At 49.2% G+C, this 17,700-nt stretch overlaps 1 protein-coding gene across 1 annotated transcript in view; it reads right to left on the reverse strand.

Annotated features, from left to right (window-relative positions):
• Window positions 1–5,534: 5,534 nt before the first annotated feature.
• LOC144480777 (uncharacterized) overlaps window positions 5,535–17,700 on the reverse strand; it is a 50,232-nt gene continuing 38,066 nt past the window's right edge. The window contains exon 3 of the transcript XR_013495713.1: window positions 5,535–5,717. The gene's annotated coding sequence lies outside the window, so the exon portion shown is untranslated. The remainder of the gene's footprint in view (window positions 5,718–17,700) is intronic.

Genomic DNA, 17,700 nt, shown 5'->3' on the forward strand with positions numbered 1-17,700 from the left:
TATGCTTTGTCTGTATAGCGCGCAAGAAACAATGTTTTTCACTGTATCCCAATACATGAGACAATAATAAATCAAATCAAAATCAAATCATAGAAACCCTACAGTGCAGAAAGAGGCCATTCGGCCCATCGAGTCTGCACCGACCACCCCCCAGGCCCTACCCCCATATCCCTACATATTTTACCCACTAATCCCTCTAATCTACGCATCCCAGGACACTAAGGGGCAATTTTAGCACGGCCAATCAACCTAACCCGCACATCTTTGGACTGTGGGAGGAAACCGGAGCACCCGGAGGAAACCCACGCAGACACGAGGAGAATGTGCAAACTCCACACAGACAGTGACCCGAGCCGGGAATCGAACCCAGGTCCCTGGAGCTGTGAAGCAGCAGTGCTAACCACTGTGCTACCGTGCCGCCCCAATCAAACCAAATTAAGAATACTAAATGTGAAATGGAATTCAGGAGAAAGGACACTACTCCACAAATAAGATATAGAACAAATAACGACAACTGGGCCATCACCTCAGAGATATGGAGGACTAGAATACATAGAACAGTACAGCACAGAACAGGCCCTTCGACCCACGATGTTGTGCCGAGCTTTATCTGAAACCAAGATCAAGCTATCCCACTCCCTATCATCCTGGTGTGCTCCATGTGCCTATCCAATAACCGCTTAAATACAAGAGCAGGGATGTCCTGCTGAGGCTGTGTAAGGCCCTGGTCAGACCACATTTGGAATATTGCGAGCGATTTTGGGCCCTGTATCTAAGGAAGAATGTGTTGGCCTTGGAGAGGGTCGAGAGGAGGCTCATGCGATTGATCCCAGGAATGAAAAGTTGACGTACGAGGAACGTTTGAGGACTCTGGGTCTGTACTCGATGGAGTTTAAAAGGATGAGGGGGGGGGGGGGGAATCTCATTGAAACTTGCAGGGTACTGCGAGGCCTGGATAGAGTGGACGTGGGGAAGATGTTTCCATTAGGAGGAGAGACGAGGATCTGAGGGCACCGCCTCAGAGGAAGCTCCCAGTCTGAAAGACGTGCTGGTTAGGGTGCATTGGCCATGCTAAATTCTCCCTCAGTGTAACCCAAACAGATGCCGGCGTGTGGAGACTATAAGACCATAAGACATAGGAGCGGAAGTAAGGCCATTCGGCCCATCGAGTCCACTCCACCATTCAATCATGGTTGATTTCAACTCCATTTACCCGCTCTCTCCCCATAGCCCTTAATTCCTCGAGAAATCAAGAATTTATCAATTTCTGTCTTGAAGATGCTCAACGTCTCGGCCTCCACAGCCCTCTGTGGCAATGAATTCCACAGACCCACCACTCTCTGGCTGAAGAAATTTCTCCTCATCTCTGTTCTAAAGTGACTCCCTTTTATTCTAAGGCTGTGCCCCCGCGTCCTAGTCTCCCCTGTTAATGGAAACAACTTCCCTACGTCCATCCTATCTAAGCCGTTCATTATCTTGTAAGTTTCTATCAGATCTCCCCTCAACCTCCTAAACTCCAATGAATATAATCCCACGATCCTCAGACGTTCATCGTATGTCAGGCCTACCATTCCCGGGATCATCCGTGTGAATCTCCGCTGGACCCGCTCCAGTGCCAGTATGTCCTTCCTGAGGTGTGGGGCCCAAAATTGCTCACAGTACTCCAAATGGGGCCTAACCAGTGCTTTATAAAGCCTCAGAAGTACATCCCTGCTTTTGTATTCCAAGCCTCTTGAGATAAATGACAACATTACACTTGCTTTCTTAATTACGGACTCAACCTGCAAGTTTACCTTTAGAGAATCCTGGACTAGGACTCCCAAGTCCCTTTGCACTTTAGCATTATGAATTTTGTCACCGTTTAGAAAATAGTCCATGCCTCTATTCTTTTTTTTTTCCAAAGTGCACGACCTCGCACTTGCCCACGTTGAATTTCATCAGCCACTTCTTGGACCACTCTCCTAGGGAACTTTCACAGTAACTTCAATGCAATGTTAATGTAAGCCTACTTGTGACACTAAAAACTTAAAACTTAACCTCCCTCCTCTTGTCATAGGATCCCTCCAGTGCAGAAGGAGGCCATTCGCCCCATCGAGTTTGCACGATCCTTTAGAAGCGAGATGAGGAGGAATTTCTTCAGCCAGAGGATGGTGAATCTGTGGAATTCATTGCCACAGAAGGCTGTGGAGGCCGGGTCATTGAATGTACGAAAGACAGAGATAGGTAGGTTCTTGATTGGTGAGGGAATCAAAGGTTACTGGGAAAAGGCGGGAGAATGGGGTTGAGAAACTTATCAGCCATGATCGAAGGACGGGGTAGACTTAATGGGCTGAATGGCTAATCCTGCCCCTCTATCTTATTGTCTTATTTCATATGCTCATCTAAATGTTTCTTTGATGTTGTGAGGGTTCCTGTCTCGACCACCCTTTCAGGCAGCAAGTTCCAGATTCCCGTCGCCCTCTGGGTGAAAAAGTATCTCCTCAAATCCCCTCTCAATCTCCTCCATTTACCTGAAATCTATGCCCCCTGGGTACTGACCCCTCAACTCAGGGGGAAAGTTACTTCCTGTTTATCCTATCTATGTCCCTCATCATCTTGTCCACCTCAATCAGGTTCCCCCCCATCTGCCATCTCTGCTCGAAGGAAAACAACCCCAGCCGAACCAGCCTCTCTCCACAGCTGAAACGTAATCACATCCTGTGGTTTTGCGACCAGAACTGCGCACTCTCGCTGTCACCTCACAAGTATTTTATACAGCACCATCATTGGGCACGGTGGTTAGCGCTGCTGCCTCACAGCGCCAGGGACCCAGGTTCGATTCCCGGCTTGGGTCACTGTCTGTGCGGAGTCTGCACGTTCTCCCCGTGTCTGCGTGGGTTTCCTCCGGGTGCTCCGGCTTCCTCCCACAGTCTGAAAGTCATGCTGGTTAGGGTGCATTGGCCATGCTAAATTCTCCCTCAGTGTACCCGAACAGGCGCCAGAGTGTGGTGACTAGGGGATTTTCACAGTAACTTCGTTGCAATGTTAATGTAAGCCTACTTGTGACACTAAATTAAATAAACTTAAAACTTAACCTCCCTCCTCTTACCATAGAATCCTACAGTGCAGAAGGAGGCCTTTCGCCCCATCGAGTTTGCACCGACCACAATCCTACCCAGGCCTATCCTCATAACCCCATGCACTTACCCGAGCTAATCCCTGTGACACTAAGGGGCAACTTAGCATGGCCAATCCACCTAACCAGCACATCTTTGGACTGTGGGAAGAAATCGGAGCATAAGACCATAAGACATAGGAGCAGGATTAGGCCACTCGGCCCATCGAGTCTGCTCCGCCATTCAATCATGGCTGATATTTTTCTCATCCCCATTCTCCTGCCTTCTCCCCATAACCCCTAATCCCCTTATTAATCAAGAACCAATCTATCTCTGTCTTAAAGACACTCAGTGACCTGGCCTCCACAGCCTTCTGCGGTAAAGAATTCCACAGATTCACCACTCTCTGGCTGAAGAAATTCCTCCTCATCTCTGTTTTAAAGGATCGTCCCTTTAGCCTGAGGTTGTTCCTTCTGGTTCTAGTTTTTCCTACTCGTGGAAACATCCTCTCCGCGTCCACTCTATTCAGGCCTCGCAGTATCCTGTAAGTTTCAATAAGAAACTGAATGTTTCAATAAGAAACATTCTGAAGACTGTAGAGGAACAGAGAGATCTTGGGGTCCATATCCATAGATCTCTGAAGGTTGCCACTCAAGTGGATAGAGCTGTGAAGAAGGCCGATAGTGTGTTAGCTTTTATTAACAGGGGGTTTGAGTTTAAGAGCCGCGGGGTTATGCTGCAACTGTACAGGACCTTGGTGAGACCACATTTGGAATATTGTGTGCAGTTCTGGTCACCTCACTACAAGAAGGATGTTGAGACACTGGAAAGAGTGCAAAGGAGATTTACCAGGATGCTGCCTGGTTTGGAGGGTATGTCTTATGAGGAAAGGTTGAGGGAACTTGGGCTTTTCTCTTTGGAGCGGAGGAGGTTGAGAGGAGACTTGATAGAGGTTTATAAGATGATGAGGGGGATAGATAGAGTGAACGTTCAAAGACTATTTCCTCGGGTGGATGGAGCTATTACAAGGGGGCATAACTATAGGGTTCATGGTGGGAGATATAGGAAGGATGTCAGAGGTAGGTTCTTTACGCAGAGAGTGGTTGGGGTGTGGAATGGACTGCCTGCAGTGATAGTGGAGTCAGACACTTTAGGAACATTTAAGAAGCTATTGGATAGGCACATGGAGTACTTCGGGATGACAGGCAGGAAATAGCTTGATCTTGGTTTCAGACAAAGCTCGGCACAACATCGTGGGCCGAAGGGCCTGTTCTGTGCTGTACTGTTCTATGTTCTATGTTAAGATCCCCCCCTCATCCTTCTAAACTCCAACGAGTGCAGACCCAGAGTCCTCAACCGTTCCCCATACGACAAGCTCGTGCTGACTCCACACAGACAGTGACCCAAGCCGGGGATCGAATCAACATCTCTGGCGCTGTGAGGCAGCAGTGCTAACCATTGTGCCACCGTACCGCCATTATATTCCATGCCTCAGTTGATAAAGGCAAGGACTACTTTATCAATCTCTCTGCTGCCCTTGGGGATCTTTGGACATGCACCCCAAGGTCCCTCTGCTCCTCTGTACTTCTGAGCACCTGACGGTTCATTATGAATTCCCTTCTCTTGTCAGTACTCCCAAATGCATCACCTCATACTCTGGATGGTTAATTCCATTTGCCACTGTTCTGCCCGTCTAACCAGCTTTCACCAACACTGATTTATTTAACAGGTATCCAGAATATTAAACTCTGGCCCAGTTACATAGAACATAGATAGAACAGTACAGCACAGAACAGGCCCTTCGGCCCACGATGTTGTGCCGAGCTTTATCTGAAACCAACATCAAGCTATCCCACTCCCTATCATCCTGGTGTGCTCCATGTGCCTATCCAATAACTGCTTAAATGTTCCTAAAGTGTCTGACTCCACTATCACTGCAGGCAGTCCATTCCACACCCCAACCACTCTCTGCGTAAAGAACCTACCTCTGATATCCTTCCTGTATCTCCCACCACGAACCCTATAGTTATGCCCCCTTGTAATAGCTCCATCCACCCGAGGAAATAGTCTTTGAACGTTCACTCTATCTATCCCCTTCATCATTTTATAAACCTCTATTAAGTCTCCCCTCAGTCTCCTCCGCTCCAGAGAGAACAGCCCTAGCTCCCTCAACCTTTCCTCATAAGACCTACCCTCCAAACCAGGCAGCATCCTGGTAAATCTCCTCTGCACTCTTTCCAGCGCTTCCACATCCTCCTTATAGTGAGGTGACCAGAGCTGCACACAATATTCCAAAGGTGGTCTCACCAAGGTCCTGTACAGTTGCAGCACAACCCCACGGCTCTTAAACTCCAACCCCCTGTTAATAAAAGCTAACACACTATAGGCCTTCTTCACAGCTCTATCCACTTGAGTGGCAACCTTTAGAGATCTGTGGATATGGACCCCAAGATCTCTCTGTTCCTCCACAGTCTTCAGAACCCTACCTTTGACCCTGTAATCCACATTTAAATTAGTCCTACCAAAATGAACCACCTCACATTTATCAGGGTTAAACTCCATTTGCCATTTTTCAGCCCAGCTTTGCATCCTATCTCTTTGCAGTCTACAACAGCCCTCCACCTCATCCACTACTCCACCAATCTTGGTGTCATCAGCAAATTTACTGATCCAAACAGGGGTTGCTAACAGCAACAGAGACAAAGGATGTGATTAACAGCAGAATCTGACCTCTGCAATTCACTTGTGAACCCGCTGGTGGGTCAGCAAGTGAGACGACCGAGCAAATCTCTTCCCGCACACGGAGCAGGTGAACGGCCTCTCCCCGGTGTGAACTTGCTGGTGTGTCAGCAGGTTGGATGACTGGGAAAAACCCTTCCCGCACACAGAGCAGGTGAATATCTTCTCCCCTGTGTGAATCCGCTGGTGTGTCACCAGGTTGGACGATGAAGTGAACCCCTTGCCACACACGGAGCAGGTGTAGGGCCTCTCCCCGGTGTGAATGCGCTGGTGTTGAATGAGGTGGGACGACTGTCTGAACCGCTTCTCACACCGAGAACAACCGAACGGTCTCTCGTCGGTGTGAACAAACTGGTGTTTAATCAGGTCCGGTGAGATTTTAAAGCACTTCCCGCAGTCGGAGCATTTAAAAGGCCTCTCGTCGGTGTGAACTCGCAGGTGCAGCTGAAGGCTGGACATCAGAGTGAATCCATTCCCACACACCGAGCAGGTGAACGGTCTCTCCCCGGTGTGAATGCGTCGATGAGCTTCCAGCTGAGATGGGCAAATGAATCCCTTCCCACAGTCGACGCATTTCCACGGTTTCTCCGTAGTGCCGGTGCCCTTGTGTCTCTCCAGGTTGGATGATCAGTTGAAGCCTCGTCCACACACAGAACGCAGGTACAGTCTCTCCCCGCTGTGAACGCTGCGATGTTTTTTCAGGCTGTGTAACTGGTTGAAGCTCTTTCCACACTCAGTTCACTGGAACACACTCACTCAGCTGTGTGTGTCTCAGCACTTTTCCAGTCACACCGATGTTTGAAATCTTTTCCCACAAACGGAGCACACAAACGTTTCTCCTTCCACATTCAAAGTGTGATGATATTGAGGTCCTGATGAATCGAGTGACTCTGACATCTTAGGGTGATGTTTGGTTTGAATTTCCACCTGCAGATCGTCTCCATTTAATATCCTGTAAACAGAGTTTGCAAACATTATAGAAATCATAGAAACCCTACAGTGCAGAAGGAGGCCATTCGGCCCATCGAGTCTGCACCGACCACAATCCCACCCAGGCCCAACCCCCACATATTTTACCCGCTAATCCACGCATCTCAGAACTCTAAGGGGCAATTTTTAACCTGGCCAATCAACCTAACCTGCACATCTTTGGACTGTGGGAGGAAACCGGAGCACCCGGAGGAAACCCACGCAGACACGAGGAGAATGTGCAAACTCCACACAGACAGTGACCCGAGCCGGGAATCGAACCCGGGACCCTGGAGCTGTGAAGCAGCAGTGCTAACCACTGTGCTACCGTGCCGCCCATTATCACTGTCAGTACAGCATAAAAATTCAGAACAGATCATTCTCGTTACTATGGAATATTCTTTCTTATTTTCCCAAACATGTTGTCCAGTCAAACCAAAAGAGCCCAAAATAGGCAACAAAGCGGACAGCACGGTGGCACAGTGGTTAGCACTGCTTCCTCACAGCGGCAGGGACCCGGGTTCGCTTTCCGGCTTGGGTCACTGTCTGTACAGAGTCTGCACGTTCTCCCCGTGTCTCCATGGGTATCCTCCGGATGCTCCGGTTTTCTCCCACAAAATACGTGCTGGTCGGGTGCATTGGATCATGCTAAACTCTCCCTCGGTGTAACCCGAACGGGCGCCGGAGGGTGGTGACTCGGGGATTTTCACAGTAACTTCATTGCAGTGTGAGCCTACTTGTGACACTAATTAAATAAACTTTTTAAAAAAAACTTAGATCCAGGGGAAGATGACCCTCCCTCCTCCACACTGTGCAGCCAAAGTTAGCAACATGTGGCTGAAGTGCAACCAAACACTGAGGAGCCACCATTTCAGTAAATCTACAGGGGCCACAAGCTCTCACACTGAAGGTATACATGGTCCGTGGAATACTTGAAGTTGATGTCAAGTAGCCTGCAGCCTGACGAATAGACTAGGACGGTCTTGTGGCGCAGCGGGTAGCATCCCCTACCTCCGAGCTAGAAGCATCTGAGTTTGAGTCCCACCCCAGGACTTGATGACCAAGGAAGCTGCGTTCATAATGCGACCAAACAAATTGAATATAAACCTGGCAACACGCCAATGGCTGGCAGTAAGAATGACTCCAGGTCACAGAAATCATAGAAACCCTACAGTGCAGAAGGAGGCCATTCGGCCCATCGGGTCTGCACCGACCACAATCCCACCCAGGCCCCACCCCCACATATTTTACCCGCTAATCCCACTAACCCACGCATCACAGTACTCTAAGGGGCAATTTTTAACCTGGCCAATCAACCTAACCCGCACATCTTTGGACTGTGGGAGGAAACCGGAGCACCCGGAGGAAACCCACGCAGACACGAGGAGAATGTGCAAACTCCACACAGACAGTGACCCGAGCCGGGAATCGAACCCGGGACCCTGGCGCTGTGAGGCAGCAGTGCTAACCATTGTGTTGCCTTCCTCTTGTTTCCACAGTCTTGTCCTGTCCACCTGTCCAAAGTAAGAAGTTTAACAACACCAGGTTAAAGTCCAACAGGTTTATTTGGTAGCAAAAGCCACACAAGCTTTCGGAGCTGCAAGCCCCTTCTTCAGGTGAGTGGGAATTCTGTTCACAAACAGGGCATATAAAGACACAGACTCAATTTACATGAATAATGGTTGGAATGCGAATACTTACAACTAATCAAGTCTTTAAGAAACAAGTCCGTGTCTTTATATGCTCTGTTTGTGAACAGAATTCCCACTCACCTGAAGAAAGGGCTTAGAGCTCCGAAAGCTTGTGTGGCTTTTGCTACCAAATAAACCTGTTGGACTTTAACCTGGTGTTGTTAGACGTCTTACTGTGTTTACCCCAGTCCAACGCCGGCATCTCCACACCTGTTCAAAGACAGGAACCGCATTCGCTGTTGACCATTTCTCGGGCACTTGCCTTGACCTAACAGCTCATAATCAGTATGTCATAATTGGGCCGAAATTTGGCAGATGGAGTTTAATGTGGATAAGTGTGAGGTTATCCATTTTGGCAGAAAAAAATAGAAAGGCACATTATTCTCCAAATGGAAAACATTCAAAATGCGTCCAGAGGATCTGGATGTCTTTGTTCATGAATCCCAGAAAGTCGATACGCAGGTGCAGCGCATAATAAAAAAGGCAAATGGGATGTTGGCATTTATTGCCACAGGACTGGGGTATAGGATCATAGACAGAAACCCTACAGTGCAGAAGGAGACCATTCGGCCCATCGAGTCTGCACCGACCACAATCCCACCCAGACCCTACTCCCATATCCCTACATATTTTACCCGCTAATCCCTCAAACCTACACATCTCAGGACTCTAAGGGGCAATCTTTCAGCATGACCAATCAACCTAACCCGCACATCTTTGGACTGTGGGAGGAAACCGGAGCACCCGGAGGGAACCCACGCAGACACGAGGAGAATGTGCAAACTCCACACAGACAGTGACCCAAGCCGGGAATCGAACCCAGGTCCTTGGAGCTGTGAAGCAGCAGTGCTAACCACTGTGCTACCGTGCCGTATAAAAGTTGAGAAGTGTTGCTGCAATTGTATAGGGTGTTGGTGAGACCACATCTGGAGTATTGTGTCCAGTTTTGGTCTCTTTATTTGAGGAAGGATGTGGTGGCATTGGAGGCAGTTCAGAGGAGATTCACCAGATTGATCCCCGGGATGAAGGGGTTGAGGTATGAGGAGAGATTGAACAGTTTGGGGCTTGTACTTGATGGAGTTTAGAAGGATGAGAGCGGATCTGGTCGAGGTATATAATTCCACCGAAAGGGATTGATAAAGTAAGCGTAGACCAAATGTTTCCCCTTGTGGGCAATCTAGAACAAGAGGTCACAGGTAGAGGTTGCGAGGCAGTAGATTTAAAACCGAGATGAGGAAAAACTACTTCTCGCAGAGGGTGGTGAATCTGTGGAACCTGCTGCCCCATAGCGCGGTGGAGACTGAATCATTAAATAAAGTAAAAGTTTATTTATTAGTCCAAAGTCGGCTGACATTAACACTGCAACGAAGTTACTATGCAATTAAATGGTTTCAAGAAGGAGATTGATATATTTCTCATTTAAAAACGGGATAAAGGGATATGGGGGGAGCAGGTGGGGAGGTGGATTTGAGACCAGGGAGACGTTCGACCAGGGAATGAGTTAGCTCTGGAAACAGAGGAAAATCTGCCTGAGTTCACCACCAGGTGGAGGAAGGAAATTTGGGGCTGCATGGAGACGCGGGGCACTAGGACCCGGGTGGGAGCCGGGACTCTGAAGCCCCGCCCTCCATGTTTCTCTGTCACCGAGAGCCCGGCTCATGCGCGTCCTCGCCGTTCAATCAAGATGGCGGCCGGTAACCTTGGCCTTTTTGCGGGACAAAGACCCGGAGAAGCAAACGAGGGACCCGTGGGTACGGATTCGGGGTGGGAGGCCTTCACCGTCTGTTCAGAAACCCTCCCCGTCCATCCGCCGGCTCCGTTGCCCCCTCCGCGTGTCCCGTATCCTCACCGGTTTGGGGAGACGACAGACAGCAGGCTCGCCGTTGCCATCACTACGCATGCTCCCCACACTGGGCGGTGCGGCGCCTGAGCACTGCGGTCCTGTGGTCTGGATAGAGGGCATTCATCAGCGCGGGGAATGCTGGGTAGTGTTTCCACCATTGAATGTCCAAACCAGTGAAGAGTGATTTTTTTTGCCATCATGGGGCCAGCTGGGGCGGAAACACTAAAATCCCGAGCCAAATTATGCGAACACCTAAATAAAATTTTCCTTTAAGATAAAAGCAAAATACTAGAAACCCTACAGTGCAGAAGGAGGCCATTCGGCCCATCGAGTCTGCACCGACCACAATCCCACCCAGGCCCTATCCCCACATATTGACCCACTAATCCCTCTAACCTACGCATCCCAGGACTCTAAGGGGCAATTTTTGACCTGGCCAATCAACCTAACCCGCACATCTTTCGATTGTGGGAGGAAACCAGAGCACCCGGAGGGAACCCACGCAGACACGAGGAGAATGTGCAAACTCCACACAGACAGTGACCCGAGCCGGGAATTGAACCCAGGACCCTAGAGCTGTGAAGCAGCAGTGCTAACCACTGTGCTACCATGCCGCTGGATACTGGAATCTGAAACAACAACAAGGGTAGCCAGGGAGAGGGTTGGCCCACTCAAGGACGGAGGAGGGAATCTATGTGTAGAGCCAGAGGAAATGGGCGAGGTATTAAATGAGTACTGTGCATCTGTATTCACCAAAGAGAAGGACGTGGTGGATGATGAGTCTGGGGAAGGGTGTGTAGATAGTTAGATAGAGGTGTACAAGATGTTGAGAGGTATAGATCGGGTGGATTCTCAGAGGCTTTTTCCCAGGGCTGAAATGGCTGCTACGAGAGGACACAGGGTTAAGGTGCTGGGGAGTAGGTACAGAGGAGATGTCAGGGGTAAGTTTTTCACTCAGAGGGTGGTGGGTGACTGGAATCGGCTGCCGTCAGTGGTGGTGGAGGCAAACTCGATAGGGTCTTTTAAGAGACTTCTGGATGAGTACATGGGACTTAATAGGATTGAGGGTTATAGGTAAGCCTATATATAAGCCTAGGTAGGTAGGGACATGACCGGCGCAACTTGTGGTCCGAGGGCCTGTTTGTGCTGTAGTTTTTCTATGTTCTATGAGTCATGTTGCGATCAAAAAGGAGGACGTATTGTGGGTCTTGAGAAACGTGAAGGCAGACAAGTCCCCAAGGCCTGATGGAATATACCCCAGAATACTAAGAGAGGCAAGGGAGGAAATTGCTGGGGCCTTGAGAGAAATCTTTGTATCCTCACTGGCTACAGGGGAGGTGTGATGTGTAGATGCCGGCGATGGACTGGGCTAAGCACAGTAAGAAGTCTCACAACACCAGGTTAAAGTCCAACAGGTTTATTTGGTAGCACAAGCTTTCGGAGTGTCACTCTTTTTTCAGGTGAGTGAGGAGTTGTGTTCACAAACAGGACATATACAGACACAAACTCAATTTACAAGATAATGGTTGGAATGCGAGTCTTTCCAGGTAATCAAGCCTTAAAGGTACAGACAATGTGAGTGGAGAGAGGGTTAAGCACAGGTTAAAGAGATGTGTATTGTCTCCAGCCAGGACAGTTAGTGAAATTTTGCAAGCCCAGTCAAGTCATGGGAGCTACAGATAGTGTGACATGAATCCAAGATCCCAGTTGAGGCTGTCCTCATGTGTGCAGAACCTGGCTATCAGTTTCTGCTCAGCGATTCTGCGTTGTCGTGTGTCGTGAAGGCTGCCTCAGAGAACGCTTACCCGAAGATCAGAAGCTGAATGCCCGTGATTCCTGAAGTGTTCCTCGAGAGAAAGAAAACAATCCTGCCTGGTGATTGTTGAACGGTGTTCATGCATCCATTGTTGTAGCATCTGCATGGTCTCCCCAGTGTACCATGCCTCAGGACATCCTTTCCTGCAACGTATCAGGTAGACAATTTTGGCCGAGTTGCAAGAGTATGTACCGTGTACCTGATGCATGGTGTTCTCACGTGTGATGATGGCATCCGTGTCGATGATCCGGCACATCTTGCAGAGGTTGCTGTGGCAGGGTTTTGTGGTGTCGTGGTCACTGTTCTCCTGAAGCTGAGTAGTTTGCTGTGGACAATGGTCTGTTTGAGGTTGTGCGGTTGTTTGAAGGCAAGAAGTGGGGGTGTGGGGATGTTTGTCTTCATTGATGACATGTTGAAGGTTACGGAGAAGATGTCGTAGCTTCCCCGCTCTGGGGAAGTACTGGATGACGAAGGGTACTCTGTCCGCCGTGTCCTGTGTTTGTCTTCTGAGGAGGTCGGTGCGGTTTTTCACTGTGGCCCGTTGGAACTGTCGATTGATGAGTTGAGCGCCATATCTTATGAGGACCATGTTCTTATGAGGGCATCTTTCAGTGTCTGTAGGTGTCTGTTGCGATCCTCCTCATCCGAGCAGATCCTGTGTATACGGAGGGCTTGTCCGTAGGGGATGGCTTCGTTAACGTGTTTAAGGTGGAAGCTGTAGAAGTGGAGCATCATGAGGTTATCCGTGGGCTTGCGGTACAGTGAGGTGCTGAGGTGACCATCTTTGATGGAGATGTGTCTGTTCAAGAATGCAACCGATTCCGGAGAGTAGTCCATGGTGAGTCTGATGGTGGGATGGATTTTGTTGATGTCATCATATCGTTGTTTCAGTGATTGTTCGCCATGAGTCCAAAGGAAGAAAATGTCATCGATGTATCGAGTGTATAGCATCGGTTGAAGGTCCTGTGTGGTGAAGAGGTCTTGTTCTAACCTGTGCGTTAAGATGTTGGCATATTGAGGTGCGGATTTGGTCCCCATGGCTGTTCCGTGTGTCTGGATGAAGAATTGGTTGTTGAAGGTGAAGACGTTGTGGTCCAGGATGAGGCGGATGAGTTGTAGAATTGCACCTGGAGATTGGCAGTTGTTGGCGTTGAATACTGAGGCAGTTGCAGCAATGCCGTCATCATGGGTGATGCTGGTGTAGAGTGCCGAGACATCCATTGTGACGAGGAGCGCTCCTGGTTCCAACTGCTCCATGAGTGCTGAGTTTCTGTAGGAAGTCCGTAGTGTCTCGACAGAAGCTGGGGGTTCTTTGGACAATGAGTTTCAGGATGCCCTCGACATAGCCGGAGAGGTTCTCGCACAGGGTCCCATTGCCCAATACGATGGGATGGCCGGGTGTGTTGGTCTTGTGTATCTTCGGGAGGCAGTAGAGATCTCCAACGCGGGGAGTACGTGGGATGAGAGCACGGAGGGTGCTCTGAAGATCCGGATCAAAGGTCTTGATCAGTCTGTTGAGTTGATGGGTGTGTTCTTTGGTTGATCTGCGGTAACTGTCTGCAGTGTTCCTCGTTGTTCAGTTGACGGTACACTTCTTTGCAGTAATTTGTTCTGTTCAGTATGACCGTGGCCCCTCCTTTGCTGGTTTGATGACAATGTTGCGGTTGGTCTTGAGAGCACGGATTGCATTCTGTTGTCCTTGGGTAATGTTCGGGGGTGTCTTGTGAGTGCGGCTGATGAATCTGGCATTGATGCACCTCTTGATGGCTTGGGCATACATGTCGAGTCGAGGGCAGCGGCCTTCCGGAGGAGTCCAATTTGACTCTTTCCTCTTCGGTTGCTGCACCACGGATCTCTCTGTCAGCTGTTCTGGTTCATTGGCTGTCTCATTGTGTTTGCTGTTGGCCTCTTGGGTTTTGTGGAAGAACTTCCACAGCCTCATTCACCTGATGAATTCCTCTGTGTCCGCTGCGAGACTGATGGGGTCCATTTTGGTGCCAGGGCAGAAATTGAGCCCTCGGCTGAGAACTTCGATTTTGTCTGGTTGAAGTGTGTAGTCCGACAAGTTGACAATGGACTTCCCTGCGGTGGTACTGTTTTCTACTGTGGTACCGGGAGAGGCTTGGTTGCTGCTGGAGGTGATGCCGAGTTTCTCAAGTTTCCTGGTCTTGGTGTGCATGTAGATGGTGTAGCTCCATTGTCTCGTCTGCTTGGCAGAGTTTCGCAGCTGGTCTGCGTCCTGAGCGCAAGTTGAGAATATGGACTCTATCCCGGTTTCCAGGTTGTGGCGTCTGCAAAGAAGTGTACTGACAACTGAACAACGAGGAATACTACAGACAGTTACCTGCAGATCCAACCAAAGAATGCACCTGTCAATTCAACAGACCGATCAAGACCTTTGATCCGGACCTTCAGAGCATCCTCCGTGCTCTCATCCCACGTACTCCCCGCGTTGGAGATCTCTACTGCCTCCCGAAGCTACACAAGGCCAACACACCCGGCCGTCCCATCATATTGGGCAATGGGACCCTGTGTGAGAACCTCTCCAGCTACGTCGAGGGCATCCTGAAACCCATTGTACAAAGAACCCCCAGCTTCTGTTGCAACACTACGGACTTCCTACAGAAACTCAGCACACACGGAGCAGTTGGAACCAGGAGCGCTCCTCGTCACAATAGATGTCTCGGCACTCAAGACCAGCATACCCCACGATGACGGCATTGCGGCAACTGCCTCAGCACTCAATGTCGTCAAGTGCCAATCTCCAGATGCAATTCTACAATGCATCTGCTTCATCCTGGACCACAACATCTTCACCTTCAACAACCAGTTCTTTATCCAGACACACGGAACAGCCATGGGGACCAAATTTGCACTTCAATATGCCAATATCTTCATGCACAGGTTCAAACAAGACCCCTTCACCCCACGGGACCTTCAACTGATGCTATACACTAGATACATCGATGACATTTTCTTCCTTTGGAGTCATGGTGAACAATCACTGAAACAACTATATGATGACATCAACAAGTTCCATCCCACCATCAGACTCACCATGGACTACTCTCCGGAATCGGTTGCATTCTTGGACACACGCATCTCCATCAAAGATGGTCACCTCAGCACCTCACTGTACCGCAAGCCCACGGATAACCTCACGATGCTCCACTTCTCCAGCTTCCACCCTAAACACATTAAAGAAGCCATCCCCTACGGACAAGCCCTCCGTATACACAGGATCTGCTCGGATGAGGAGGATCGCAACAGACACCTACAGACGCTGAAAGATGCCCTCATAAGAACAGGATATGGCGCTCGACTCATCAATTGACAGTTCCGACGCAGCACAGTGAAAAACCGCACCGACCTCCTCAGAAGACAAACACGGGACACGGCGGACAGAGTACCCTTCGTCGTTCCAGTACTTCCCCGGAGCGGAGAAGCTACGACATCTTCTCCGGAGCCTTCAATATGTCATCGATGAAGACGAACATCTCGCCAAGGCTATCCTCACACCCCCACTTCTTGCCTTCAAACAACTGCATAACCTCAAACAGGCCATTGTCTGCAGCAAACTACCCAGCCTTCAGGAGAACAGTGACCACGACACCACACAACCCTGCCACAGCAACCTCTGCAAGACGTGCCGGATCATCGACACGGATGCCATCATCTCACGTGAGAACACCATCCACCAGGTACACGGTACATACTCTTGCAACTCGGCCAACATTGTCTCCCTGATACGCTGCAGGACAGGATGTCCCGAGGCATGGTACATTGGGGAGACCATGCAGACGCTACGACAACGGATGAATGAACACCGCTCGACAATCACCAGGCAGGAGTGTTCCCTTCCTGTCGGGGAACACTTCAGCAGTCACGGGCATTCAGCCTCTGATCTTCAGGTAAGCGTTCTCCAAGGCGGCCTTCACGACACACGACAGCGCAGAGTCGCTGAGCAAAAACTGATAGCCAAGTTCCGCACACTTGAGGACGGCCTCAACCGGGATCTTGGGTTCATGTCACACTATCTGTAACCCCCACGACTTGCCTGGGCTTGCAAAATCTCACTAGCTGTCCTGTCTGGAGACAATACACATCTCTTTAACCTGTGCTTAACCCTCTCTCCACTCACATTGTCTGTACCTTTAAGACTTGATTACCTGTAAAGACTCACATTCCAACCATTATCTTGTAAATTGAGTTTGTGTCTGTATATGCCCTGTTTGTGAACACAACTTCTCACTCACCTGAAAAAGGAGTGACACTCTGAAAGCTTGTGCTACCAAATAAACCTGTTGGACTTTAACCTGGTGTTCTGAGACTTCTTACAGGGGATGTCCCAGAGGACTGAAGAATAGCCAATGTTGTTCCATCATTTAAGAAGGGTAACAAGGATAATCCAGGTATTTACAGGCCGGTGAGCTTTACGTCAGTGGCAGAGTAATTATTGGAGAGGATTCTTCGAGACAGGATTTACTCCCACTTGGAAATAAGTGGACGTATTAGTGAGAGGCAACATGGTTTTGTGAAGGGGAGGTCGTGTCTCACTAACTTGATCGAGTTTTTCGAGGAAGTGATGAAGATGATACCTGAGAGTAGGGCAGTGGATGTTGTCTACATGGACTTCAGTAAAGCCTTTGACAAGGTCCCTCATGGCAGACTGGTGCAGAAGGTGAAGTTGCATGGGATCAGATGTGAGCTGGCAATGTGGATACAAAACTGACTCAGTCATAGAAGACAGAGGGTAGCAGTGGAAGGGTGCGTTTCTGGATGGAGGGCTGTGACAAGTGGCGTTCCTCAGGGATCAGTGCTGGGACCTTTGCTGTTTGTAATTATATATCAATGATTTGGAGGAAAATGTAACTGGTTTGATTGGTAAGTTTGTGGACAACACAAAGGTTGGTGGATTTGCAGATAGCGATGAGGACCATCAGAGGATGCAGCAGGTTATAAATCGGTTGGAGACTTGGGCGGAGAGATTGCAGATGGAGTTTAATTCGGACAAATGTGAGGTAATGCATTTTGGAAGGTCTAATACAGATAGGAAATATACAGTAAATGGCAGAACCCTTAAGAGTATTGATAGGCAAAGGAATCTGGGTGTACAGGTGCACAGATCACTGTAGAAGGTAGACAAGAAGGCATACGGCACGCTTGCCTTCATAGGCTAGGGCATTAATTTTAAAAATTGGCAAGTCTGTTGCAGCTTTATAGAACCTTAGTTAGGCCGCACTTGGAATATAGTGTTCAATTCTGGTCGCCACACCACCAGAAGGATGTGGAAGCTTTGGAGAGGGTACAGAAAAGATTTACCAAGATGTTGCCTGGTATGTAGGGCATTAGCTATGAGGAGAGGTTGGAGAAACTTGGTTTGTTCTCACTGGAGCGACGGAGGTTGAGGGGCGACCTGATAGAAGTCTACAAGATTATGAGAAGCATGGACAGAGTGGATAGTCGGAAGCTTTTTCCCAGGGTGGAAGAGTCAATTACTAGGGGACATAAGTTTAAGGTGCGAGGGGCAAGGTTTAAAGGAGATGT

The sequence above is a fragment of the Mustelus asterias genome, chromosome 30 (assembly GCF_964213995.1).
Source record: "Mustelus asterias chromosome 30, sMusAst1.hap1.1, whole genome shotgun sequence".
In the NCBI taxonomy this organism is placed as follows: domain Eukaryota; kingdom Metazoa; phylum Chordata; class Chondrichthyes; order Carcharhiniformes; family Triakidae; genus Mustelus; species Mustelus asterias.